Here is a 12,391-nt window from a genome sequence, read left to right as displayed (position 1 = left end):
CTCATCTTGCAGAATGTCCCATTTCAAGTTTCCAAATGTAATTTGAAAATAGCAGATCTACAAGCTCACAATGCGTCGCATCGCAACCCATTGTGAGCTTGTAGATCGACTATTTTCAAATGGCCGAAATAAGGCTGAAGTGGTTAATGTATGTTTTCTAATAAACAAAATCTCCAAAATAACTTAACACAAAGTAAAAGTACAATATTGGCCTCTGAGATGAGATGTAGTGGATTCAAAGTAGATGCTGGTTTTCCAACTCTGTCCAATCAGGTGAGACGAAGGCGGATACGGGGAGGGTTATCAGCTGGCAGCCATACTTTAATCTGACCGTACCCTTTAGGCGTGAGGTTACTGGATGTCCTCTGGAAATTTGTTGGCTGGTTCCCATGTGTCGTCCCAGATTCTGTCACTGTAAAGTATAAATACATTATTTAGAGGAATTCATTTAGCGCATGGGTCTTCAAAAGGGGCACCGGGACACCTTTTATATTAACCACCTGAAACATTCTAAGAAAAGAGAAGATCTACAACCTCACAATGCCTCGCACTGATACGTGACGTGAGTTTGTAGATCATCAATTTTTGGTGAAGAGATTTGGTGTCATGGGGGAAAAGTGTTTGCATCAGTATCATGCAGCCCTAATGCACATGCATGTCGATTTCCTAATGCCTACATGTAAAAAAGATAAGACAAGCAGCATAGCGGCTAACATTCCACTTTGACAAATCCAGCCTAAATTTCTGGTAATGTCATTATTTTGACTGATGTGAATTTAGATTAGTTCCTCATAAAACAATTTACTCTTGTACTGGTGACAAACAGTCCATATCTGAAGTCTGAAAGAGAAGTCATTAACAACATTAGTCAACTAACAGTCATTAATTACTAGAATCCAACAATCTGAAGTTTGTAACCTTCCTGTACATTCAGGCTGTACAAGCAAGTTACACAGAAGCTTCCAATCAAACTGCTGAGGCCGGTGGACTGCAGCTGCCAATCAAACCCATACGCTGAGCTAGAGCTTTAATCGGGCCTAAAGACATTCTAAAGAAGTATAATTGTTGCATGCAGCCTTTTATTTTTATAATTACATATTGGTGATTCGAAGAACAGAGTCATTCTACCCTTTTCCAACTGTATTTATATATATATAAAAAAACAGCTTGTAGCAAGCACCGTCCTAATTAAGGAACAAATAAACATCGGAGCCTCGCTGGAGAACACGGCTGACGGCTGCCGCTAAATCAGGAAACAGGCGTACAGGCTATTATAGCTACTAAGTTCACACGTCTATAATATTATTAGGATATACAAAAGTGACCGTGGACGGTTTCAACAATGTCCTCCGCTCCGCTTGGGCACTGCATGCATGCACGCACGCACGCACGCACGCACATGCCACAGCGGCCACCACACACACACGCTCAACTGTGTCAAGTTGCGCCACAGCGCACAGTCACACATGCTCAACTGTGTCAAGTAGCTCATAACTCACAGCCATAAAGTTATGAGCGCAGCTTACACAGTCACAGAGACATCATGATGCCGCGCTGCGTTTGCCTGCCTGATAAAAAAAACGACCCAACCCAATGCCCGACAAATAAGTGACCAATTGGGCCCGGCCCAGCCCTCGCCGCGCAGACCTGTCGGGTCACATTGGCCTCGGGCTGAAATCTTAAGCTCTACGCTGAACAGCACACAGCTGCACACAGCAGAGAGTGAGGGAGAGAGATAAAAGCACCTGGAAGTTAGGTCGTCAGCTTTCGTCAGCTTTTTATTTTGCCTACTTTAACTGGACACGTTGTACCAGCGTACTTTGATGTGAAAATGTGGGCCATCAGCAGGTCTGCAACACCACAAAGATGAGGTGAAACCTTCCTAAATAGTAAGGCAAATTTCAGAGGGAAGAAAGAATTGTGGGATCAACCAGAAACTACTGCCTCTGGTAGGGCAAATAGTGTAAATTGAATAATATCAAAAATGTCTTACCATGCAGGGCAAGGCGCCCAACGCACCAACACTTCTTTTTGGCCCTAAAAAAAACACACACACACACACACACACACACACACACACAGTATAAGAAATCACTGGGTAAGGTATACCATTATTTTTAGTACCTTTGCTTGTCTCAGCCATGATCAGCCTTAAGCCAAATATACAAATTAACATGGTTCTGTGGGGCCGATGGCCAAGTGGTTATGGGAAATACTACCGCCTGACACTGAGTCCCCAGGTTGATTCCTGGGCAGGTCAGACCTTTGCTCCCATACTCTCCCTGCTTCCTGTATCTATACACTGTGAGGCTATTAGGCTTGGACGATGTCTATTAAATCGCCATCTGCACATCAAACCATTGTGATGTGCCATGGAATCAGGACTTTTTGGAGTCTAGAGCGGATACGGAAACGGCCTCTCTTTGTGTAGAACTGGTTTGTGCAAATTACTGGTTAAAGTAGTCTGAACAGGATCTGAGCGCTGAGCAGTAAAATGACCTCACAGTTCCTCACACTATTGAAAAGCAGAAAGCCTGGTGACGCGATGTTAACTTACTGTAACAGTGGGTTGTTTTAATAAACCCTTGTAGGAACCCTGACCCCCTGACTGATTTGTCACATTTTAGTGGCCACAACCCATATATGCTCATCCCATAATTGCATCTTCACTACAAATGGGGAACCATTTAAATGGTAAATAAACATGCGTCCCAACGGTATAACAGTTATTGCCGAGAACCTTTGTTACAATAGAGCACTAATCGACCAAACAGAAATGTCCCCTATGTGTGTGTGTATGTAGCCTATATGTATGTATGTATGTATGTATGTATGTATGTATGTATGTATGTATGTATGTATGTATGTATGTATGTGTATGTGTGTGTGTGTGTGTGTGTGTGTGTACAGAGAGAGAGCGACACACAGACAGAGAGGGTTCTATATATATATATATATATATATTTTTTTTTACCTCATTTGTCCTTCTCCCTGTTATCTCCTTATATGGGAAGACCTGGGACCTTTTTATCTGGGAACATTTCTTGCAACCTTAAAGGATGAAAAGACAAGTTCATTAAGCCATGATGCTTTGTAAATATCTGCAGTATTTTACATCCATCTATAAATTAGCCAAATCTCCATGTATCCGTGTTTATGCCCGTAGCCAATCAAAGAGGGGCCGAGAGGGGAAAAGGGTGGTGTCTCCATGATTGGTCAAGCTTCACGTGAAATCATAATGTCTTACTATAAAACAATGACAATGTGGGGTAATGCTGTAAGTTGTAGAACTATGCCTGAGTCACAACAAGCACAAGATAAGCGCCTAGCTGTGGACAAAAATTGGGCAAATTAGCCAAATCTCTGTGTGTCTGTAGTGATGCTGTAGTGATTGGGTGTAGAGGGAACAAGTACAAATCCCTGTGGGACTCCAGTCAACAAAGCATATAGGGTTTAAGTGGCTAACCACTTTAACCCTATACTTAGTTGATTCCAAAGTGCTCTATACTAAGCCCCCTCCTGTTGCCACTCTACACTACAAATCTTCGCTGACAATAAGCTTGTAGTTCGGCTAACTTCACTGAATGTACACCACCCATTCAGACCGGGATAACCTATATGTTGTTATCTGTGAACAAGTCTAAGTCATTCATTTCTGAAACTCTTAAAGCCTCATTTATACTTCAACATATGACAGACTTGGATGCAGAAAATACCAGATCTGCAAGCTCACAGTGTGTCTTATCTGTCATTTCCCCCACATAGGACATGTTGCACGGTTAAGTATAAACATTAAACAAGGCTTTAGAAGGCATTTTTTGAATCACCCTTTGATCTAAATGGGTTAAGACATGCACAGAAATGAGAGCTTGTAGATCTGCTATTTTTTCCTCAATATTAGTCCCAGAATGCTAGGGTTACAATAACCATCTTTCTTCTTCTCCTCTTTCTTCTTCCTTTTCCCATCCTCTGGCTTTTTCCCATTCCCATCCTCTGGCATCTTCCCTCTCCCTCTCTTCCGGAGGGACCGGGTGGGAGGACAGACAGAGGGGGTAGATGGATGAGGAGAAGGGTCAGTGGTAGATGGATGAGGAGAAGGATCAGTGGTACAGGGTGTAGAGAGAGGAGGAGACGGGTCAGTCATAGAGGGAGTAGGAGACGGGTCAGTCATAGAGGGAGTAGAGAGAGGAGGAGACGGGTCAGTCGTAGAGAGAGGAGGAGACGGGTCAGTCGTAGAGAGAGGAGGAGACGGGTCAGTCGTAGAGAGAGGAGGAGACGGGTCAGTCGTAGAGAGAGGAGGAGACGGGTCAGTCGTTGAGGGAGTAGAGAGAGGAGGAGACGGGTCAGTCGTAGAGGGAGTACAGAGAGGAGACGGGTCACTTGTAGAGGGGAATACTTCAACAAGTTGAAGTATGATGATCGGTTCATTGGTGGGACTGGAATAGAACACAAAACATGTATGAGCAATTAAAAACAAATAAAATAAAAAAAATTAAAAGCCCATGTGGATTACACTAACACATTCATTTATATTCACATAAAAACAAACATTTAACACAGAATAGCAATATACAGGACAGCCAAGTATATAAGTCCAGCAACTTGTCCTTTGCAGAAATATGCAGAATATGATTCAGCTATTGTGGCATGTGTCAGTGGAGGTTAAGAGATGGAGTACAGAGGACTGGTGAACAGCTTTGTCAAGTGGTGCAAACAGAACCACCTGTTGTTGGCTTGATCAGGCTGATTAGGATGGGGGATGTGGGATGCAAGCCATCATACTCTTGAGTAGTGTTTGGTCTGTCTTCTTAATATTGTAGGTTAACGATGCTTAGATGCCTATTTATTTATTCTTCATTTTTTTCCATCAAATGTGTTTTTATTGATGTCTCTATGAGAGCTGCCTTTCCCCTCGGGGAAGAATAAAGTACCTACCTACCTAGCTAAGACCATGTAATAAGCAGACAGCTGGGGGGGGGGGGGGGGGGGACACTATGAAGGCCATTGCACACAGGATGCGATTATTCGCACGGAAAAACGCACCCTGTCTGAGCCAACCTAAAATAAATGCATGCGTCCGCATGCATCCTGTGTGCTATGTCCTTAAGACTGATGGAGTTACCTCTCATTTGTATCCTGATCCTCCTCATCAGCACCAGCAACCACTTCCTCCTCAGCAACCACTTCCTCCTCAGCTGCCTCATCCTCAACCAGTGAGGACTGGTCTGGTGTGGTTGCTGTGATTAGTCAATTAACACGATTATATTAATTTTATTAAAAGTAATCTTTTATTTATTATTAAAGGTAGGGTAAGTGATATTTTTTGGTTAAAACAAAAAGTATTTTGTTAAAAGGTTAAAATACTATATTCTGATAGTAATCATTGCTATAGAGTGTTTGTTCAGTAACAGATGTCTCCCTGTCTCTCCAGCTCTTTAATAAACAGAAAATACATTTTTCGGTAGGTGTCAAAATCTCAGCCAATCAGGAGAAAGTACCCATTTTTAAGCTTAATTTGTATAGTGTTCCAGTTAAAATTTTGTCTGCTCATTTCTTAGTGTCATCACTTCCAATTTCACTTGTTTAATCTATATCCTGATTGAGTTCTCTGTCCTGGTTGGATAAAATTGGAAATTAAACTACAAAAAAGAAAAGAAAAACTACAAAATACATTTTCTGTTTTATAAAGAGCTGGAGAGACATGGAGACTTTTTATATGGACAGGACACTCTATAGTAACGAGCACTATCAGAACATAGACCCATTTTGCAATTATTTGAATAATTGCAAATCACTTACCCTACCTTTAACAAACATACGAAAATTGTAATTAAAAATTCTGAAGAAAATAAATAATTTTAAAAGTGTGTGTGTGGGTGTGTGTGTTCTTACACTTACAAAAAAATAAGGACAAATTAACGTATTCTTACACTTAGTCAGGAGATACTCGTATGCAGTTTTCATTGTCTGAAGCACGACATTGTACTCCTCACCAAAAGGAAAGTGTTGAATGAGGTCGGCCACCAACTTCTGTCCTCGACGGGTTGGGTAGGCAAAAAATAGGATGGGCTTTAAGCCCAAAGCCCCAAGTTTCGCCATCTGAAATTAAGAAAAGCATTTGGCACACATAAGTTAAAACCACTGGATTATTGAAAATGCAACCTGTCAAATTTAGATGATTATCTTAGAAGCAACATGGCTGTACCTCAATGCTTATTCCCATGTAAGGCCATATGTCAATTATGTATTATCTGACAGACAACACAACTTCGCTCTTTATCAAAGTTTATAGACAGAAATGGCTTCCACATATGATCAATTCAAAACATTGAAAATAAGAAAATGTATACGTTATGGAGAACATGTTTACACCAGTGGTAGATTAACCTCCTGCAACCCTTACCCTTTTTGACCTGATTGTCAGATTATGATAGTCATATAATCATATAATTATGTTAACCCATTTAGACCTTAGGCTGATTCTAAAAACAAAGCCATGTTTATACTTCACTGTGTGACACGTCCTATGCTGGAAAATAGCAGATGTGCTATTTTTGGCATCCAACTCCGTCATATGGCGAAGTATAAATGGAGCTCAAGAATTTGATATGATGTAGACTCAGATTGAAACGTATAACATAGGTTATCCCAGTCTGAATGGGTTAAAACAGCCACATCAGACAGATGGGTCCAAGATGGATAAAAGATCACTAAGAAAGAAACTGTATATAATAAAACTATATTTATACTTTGACGATGCACAAAGGTCACAATGCGTCACAATACAACACTGAGTTTGTAGATCAGCTATTTTTTAATAGCTAAAGTATAATAGGAAACTAACCATGGTTTTACTGTGCTTGACTGACCAGCCAACTGGCCTGACCTCCAGTCCATAGTGAATCTATGTTGTATTGTCAACAGGAAGATGAGACACCAGACAAGCTAAAGACTGCTATCAAAGAAAACCTGGGCTCCCATAACACTCAGCAGTACCACAGGCTGATCACCTCCATGCCATAACACATTGATAGAAATTTGTTCAAAAGTAACCAAGATCAAGTATTGAGTCCATAAATTAACATACCTTGAAGATGGTTGACATTTCTATATTATAAATTATTTATATGATTGGTCTTATGTAATATTATAATAGTTTGAGATTTATTCATGAGCTGTATTGATATAATAATCAAGATAAAAATATATATTTTCTTTCAACTTTTACATGATTTTTAGAAGGATCTACATATAGTTTTACTTACTGCACATATTGCATTGTCCACTTGGCGACAGAGATTGTTGCCTTTAAATTGTTTCTTGGCCCACTCTGGGCCATACTTCAGTACTTTTGCAGCCACTGCTTTTTTTTGTTTTGGTTGTAGTGAAAAACATGTCCCACAGGACATCCTCCTGGCCTCCATCTCGGCTTGGCATTTGGGACACGTCTTTGTCTTTGGTAGTGTCATTTTTGGAACTGTTGAGACAAAGAAAATAACCAGAATTTTACACAATGTGTTTATTCATAATAATTTTAAGAATGTACAGAAGGAACCAAATACACTCTTATGGCTGTGGCACTGTAAATGTTTAATGTCAAGGACCCCAAATTATATTCATTTGCTATTCAGAAATAGCAGACCTTCAAGCTCACAACATGTTACATAGCAATGTGTTGTGAGCTTTTAAATCAGCTATTAAAATAAAACCCTACAATAAAATTGGGTAAAGTGTTAATTCTCATTAAGTTCAAAACTTTTAATCCCCATCTAGATTGGATTTTGGGTAGTTCAAAACCAAAAAACAGGATTGGGAGCACTCTGATATCTGATCAGATCAGGAAAACCTACTCAAATTGTAATCTGGATCAAAACAAAAAACATAGGATTGGGATCAGTTTGATTAGAAAATAATAATAAATAAAATAAATTATGTTATTTGATTTCGCTCGTATAGCGTGCAACACCTACAGTACCATCAGCTCCCAGTACTTAACAGGTTGCAGAACTATGGCTGCACAAAACAAAACACTTTGTATGACAATGGGACTAAACTTGAAAGCAGGGTGTGTAGAACCAGTGGTGGAAAAAAGTACTCAAATGTTTTAATTAAACATATATGTAAGTGAAAGTCTGGCATTCAAAAGCTTTACAACTTTTTTCAGAATGATGTAGCTTTCAAGTTTCTATCTATTTTCTTCACCAGCTTGACAAAAGCTACATCAATACATCTTCAACAGCACACCAAATGAGTTGAGTACAGTTGGTATTCATAGAGAATTATCCACGTGCATCCAGTTGTAGCATTTACAGTTCTGTGTTTAATTCAATCACTCAGAGTCAAATAGAAGTGTAGCTACTTATTTTGTAAGAGAGCTTTAATAAAGAATAACTTAGTAGAATAGAGTGCTACATTTGTTTAGTTTGTCCAACACTGAACACACATTATTCCAATTTCTGTCATGTATTAGTTGGGAGTTAAAAATGTGTGCTTGTGTTATTGTGTTTTAAGTTGTTGGTACTCACTGGAAGGAAGGTAATGAATGACAAAGAAACCTGTAAAGGGGGGGAGATGAAGATATAAATGCAAAATACTTAAGATAAAATATTCCAGTGGCCACCAAATGGACCCTTACAGTTCTGTAACTAAACAATATAAGCACTGATATTCAGGATCTCTTTGCCTTTATAAACAAACTTAGCACAGGGTATATGAAAAATGGCCAAACCCTTAAACCACAAGAAAGCACTATGGCTCATTGAGATCCTTTTGTACCCTATTCATAATAAAACATCAATTTGATTCCATTTGTACACTCAGAATGGGAAACACAAACAATGATTACATTTTGTTTTGCCTTTAGTGTTGTGCAAACAAACATGGCACATAGCATACATAACTACACACAAATGAAGAGGGACACACACAAATAAATAGCCGAGCTCATGTTGTTGTGTTTAGCTTGGCTTAGCTTTTGGGATATGTCCACAGTAAAACAGTTTTAAACTTATACAGACCGACCAACTTGCTGCTGTACACACCCTAACATGTTAACAACAACTCCGTGTTGTGGTTCTATGATTTAGTGGTGGTGGGGGTGCAGATTTAACATGCATTTCTATTAAATAAATGCAAAAGTAACAATAGCTAACTTACCGCGGTGTAGTTGAAAAACAATGCAATGCATGATGGGAAGACCAGACGCACATCATATCCATTCGTCACGAACAGCGTTGCCAGGTCTGCTTATTATAATTTCCCCCAAAATTGATTTTGAAAATAGCAGATCTACAAGCTCACAACGTTGTGAGCTTGTAGATCTGCTATTTTCAAACAGCTGACGTGCTCATGAGTCATGTGGCCCATAGCTGCTTCTTTTGGGCTTGTTTTCCTAGACCTGGTTGCTTGTTTCTCTCACAGAATCTGGCAACACTGGTTAGCAACATAACTGCCCCCAGAATCAACATGATTGTTTACGTCATAAATGTAACAAAAAACATGAAATCGTTTTGAGAAAAAAAATAATGCTGCTATTTGTTCCTAAGCGACTGCAAAAGACTGCTGCTATTTGTTTCAAAAAGCTTTAAATAGTAGAGCGGATAGTAGGAACAATCGTTCACTTTGTGATACAAGCGTGAAAATTGGCATGAACATTCCTTTAGGTCAACTCTTTGACTTTTTTAATCGAGCCACTCAAAAATCCAAGATGGCGGCCATTTTTCAAGATGGCCGATACCTTAGTGGGCAGTTAAGTGATATGATGGTTTATTTGGTGATACAAGCATGAAAATTGTCATGAGCAGTCTCTGTGGGTCACTTGACAATAGGCCACCCACAGCTACTTGAAATTTCAAGATGGCGGCCATTTTTCAAGATGGCCGATACCTTAGTGGGCAGTTAAGTGATATGATGGTTTATTTGGTGATACAAGCATGAAAATTGGCATGAGCAGTCTCTGTGGGTCACTTGACAATAGACCACCCACAGCTACTTGAAATTTCAAGATGGCGGCCATTTTTCAAGATGGCCAACACTTTAGTGGAGCATTTAAGTTATATAATGGTTCATTTGGTGATACAAGCATGAAAATTGGCATGAGCAGTCTCTGTGGGTCACTTGACAATAAGCCACCCACAGCTACTTGAAATGTCAAGATGGCGGCCATTTTTCAAGATGGCCACCACCTTAGTGGACTAGTTAAGCTTAAGAAATCATTTAGTTGGTGATACAAGCATGAAAATTGCCATGAGCCGTCTCAAAAGGTCATTTGACAAGAAACCGCCCACAGCCACTTGAAATTTCAAGATGTCAATCTTTAAATGATACCTTTTCTCATAGAAATGTATTGGGTTCCTCAAAAAGCTCTGTCAAGAGAGGTTGTTGACTGTGTTTTGTCTGACTCCTCGCCCACGACCTGTCCAGTTTGGTAAGACCTGTCAGGAGTTGCCTCCCACCGGCATAGCTATCAGGGTTCACTGAGGTAGGCCTAAACAAGCTCCCTTACCACGACAAGGTAACAGTCACAAGGGAGGATATATATATATATATATATATATATATATATATATATATATATATATATATATATATATATATATATATTGTTTTTTTTAAACTAACAGCCATTACATGTGTCAAATAAATACTAAGGGGTGGGGAAACAAAAAATAAGATGAATAAATTAGCACAGTTGTGGTGCTGATAAGCACAGTTGTGGTGCTGAACGGACAGTGCTCCAAAATTATGAGTAATGGCTAATACTGAATGGCAATAGCCACGGAAGTTCGGAACCATGACAAACGATACTAAGGAACTAAACTGAAAATGTGCTTCACTGTTAGATATGGCAGTGGAAGGCAGTGGAAGCAATGTTACAAAGTAACAACTGAAAATTACACAGTAATAGACTAGATAAAAAGTAAAACATGATGCGTCGATGTGACGAGGGGAAGCCGAGCCATAGGCCTCCACTTGAAAACACAGAGGACAACAGGGAATAACTCTGGCAAAATAAACATGCAAATAGGTTCTAGCATGGGCAACTACATAGGCATGTGAAACTGAGTCCATATCTGAAGCAGTTACACCTTCCAGTACATGCCTTGGAGCACCCACATTTGGTCAACTCCCAACAACTCTCCGCAATAGGTGGAAGTGGAGTCCAGAAGACTTTCCACTTCTCGTCCTGTTCCACCCATCCCCAGTCAGATGGGCTCGGCATTTGTGGATGTCGCTTCAATGCCTGTCCCCACACGTATCCAGCCTCATAAGAAGCATGTTTGGCATGCTCTTTGAGTGCTGCTTGAGTTGGTGGGATCAAGTCATATTGTCTTTGCTTTCTGGCAAAGAGATCAAGCCTGGCCTCGTTCACAGTTGTGACATCGCTGGACCGGTCATACATTAGATCTTCTTGGCCTCTTGACATGGATATCTTTGGTATCTTCAGTGTCTTCAGCAGATGTAGATGCTCTCTTTTGGGCCCTTTCCAGCTCTGTGTTGTTGAACCTAAGTTTACAGCTTGAATTATATTTTGCTCTGTTTCTTGTCGATGTGCTTTCTATGCCATCACCTTCATCTAGTCGGGTTGGACTAAGTAAGATAGGCAGAGCATTGATCTTATGAAATAATGGAACATTTCTTGCAATGGTATCATAACCAGTACGATCGTGCTCTCTGTTGAATAAACTCGGCTGAATGAGTTTTTCCTTGGTGACCTGCTGACAAATTAAACATCTGTCCCAGTTAGTTTTCACAACTGTTATGATGGCTTCTGCCATGTCTGCAGCATAGGCAGAGGCCGAGGGTTTATCCTTTTACCACCTTTTACCAAGCACTTTGATGTATGGGATACAACTAAGTTTGTGCCTTAACCCTACACTTAGTTCGATCGTTCATCCAATGCCATTTAAATCCTGAGCGATCTGTACACCATCCGGTTATCTAAAACCCCATTAACCTTGGCTCGGCTCTCCCGTGCTGGCACAACCTGTCAATTCAGGTGCGGCTATCTAACTGTTTTGGGGTAAATTAGACAGCATTTGGGATACCAACTTTCAATTAGCTGACATTGAACCCCACTCTGAGTTTAACAGCAGTGATATATCACCAGTGTGCCCTGGTAGTGCAGATATTCACTCTTATCTAATCTATCTATGATCAACAAATCAACATAACTATATTGTGATGTGTTAAAAGTTGTTCTTTAGCATAATAATAATAATCGTATAATCGTCCTTAAAGAAAAAAATACATAAATTTCTATGAGAAAATGTATCTTTTGAGGATCCAGGGGGCGGCCATCTTGAAAATAGAAATGTAAAGTGGCTGGGAGTGTTTTCTTGTCAAGCAACCCTTAGAGACTGCTCATGCCAAATTTAATGCTTGTATCACC

General features: G+C 39.9%; 1 long non-coding RNA gene across 1 annotated transcript; it reads right to left on the bottom strand.

Moving 5' to 3' along the window:
- LOC308083972 lies at positions 1 to 4,115 on the bottom strand. Its single transcript, XR_013933028.1, has 4 exons — positions 3,928 to 4,115; positions 2,975 to 3,051; positions 1,994 to 2,037; positions 1 to 412 (listed from the first exon to the last, which is right to left on the bottom strand). It is a non-coding gene; the product is annotated as an uncharacterized lncRNA (long non-coding RNA).
- Positions 4,116 to 12,391: the final 8,276 nt, after the last annotated feature.

This window comes from Gymnoscopelus braueri (genome assembly GCF_963280865.1).
Source record: "Gymnoscopelus braueri genome assembly, chromosome: 1".
Lineage (NCBI taxonomy): Eukaryota > Metazoa > Chordata > Actinopteri > Myctophiformes > Myctophidae > Gymnoscopelus > Gymnoscopelus braueri.
The sequence above is the reverse complement of the archived record's forward strand: the minus strand, read 5'-3'. Positions and strand labels throughout refer to the sequence as shown.